The following is a 1286-nucleotide window of genomic DNA, read 5'->3' as shown; positions in this document are numbered from 1 at the left end:
CCACCTCAAACCAGGCTAAGAAATTCTTCCAGAATTCTGTTTATAGATATGTAATGCATTTTTTCTTTATTTCCAGCAATAGTAATTTTACTTTGATCCCATAGCCACCAAACCACTAACCATAAGGAAGCTCATAAGCAAGGTACAAGGCAGGCAATGTTTGTGAATTCCGGGAGAAGGTCATAACCCAGAATTCTTTTTTAAATAACTATTACAATGAGGAACGGGGTACAGCCACAAAAGGAATAGATATAATTTATGCCTGACTTACTTCAGCAGAATATAGTTTATTTATAAACTGCTTATGGCAAACTCTGTATGCCCCTGTTCTATGTATGTGCTGAACTGTCTTCTGGTAAATTATTTAAATTACACCTAGCAGTAATTCCTGAGGACTTTCATACTTCATTTTCTCTATTAATGTAACAGGGAAAAGCTGCTTTGCAAGGATTGCTCTAAATTCCCAGAGTGTGAGTTCCAGACTCTGTATGTGTTGCATTATGCCTGTCAAAAAACTTGTCTTCTCCTGAAATTTATTACTGAAGTTTCTCCACCCGAGCTACTCATTGAAGCTTTACAGAAAGCTCATACATGATTTAAGCAGCTAACAGCACTGAAAGAAATAGGTCAGGTTAAAAAAAAGCTGAATTTAAGCTACCTTCACTTATTACTTATGCAAGATTATGCATAATTTAGCACACTGCTGAATATGCAAGGACAGAATAATTGTTTACCAAAATATTTACCCTGAGTTGGTACCTGTGTTTTAGTGAGATAAGATAGCTTCTCAGAATTTGCTAATCACTTTTGAATTAAAAAACAATGAGTGAATTTTTGATTGGGCTGATAACTGCACAACAATATATGTAAACAGAGATCTTGTTTAACAACTTCATTCAAGTAAAATACATGATACTGTTGCACAGACTGAGCAGTTTCATTAAAGGCGTCCCATTTTAGAAAACATTTCTTCCCTTCTTTTCCTTGACTATAGTCCTATCACATACACACACAAGTGTAGCAGAAAACCTCTCTATAAAATAAGCTAACCTTTTTTTCTTTTTCTCGTTGAAGCTGAACATTGCATAAAATTTTCTAAAGTTTAGAAGCAGGCCAAAAGGATAAGGAGCCACTAATATGAAAGAACAGTTTGGATTCAAAATGGGGTCTTTAGGTCAGCTATTTTCCAAAAGTAAGTATTCAGTAGAATATAAACCTTGTTTGACATAATAGTATTTTTATTTGTAGCTTTTCATAACAATTTTTAAAGGGAAATAATCCTATTC

This window comes from Propithecus coquereli, unplaced genomic scaffold (genome assembly GCF_000956105.1).
Source record: "Propithecus coquereli isolate 6110/MARCELLA unplaced genomic scaffold, Pcoq_1.0 Scaffold74, whole genome shotgun sequence".
NCBI classification, from domain to species: Eukaryota; Metazoa; Chordata; class Mammalia; order Primates; family Indriidae; genus Propithecus; species Propithecus coquereli.
Note: the sequence above shows the minus strand (reverse complement) of the source record.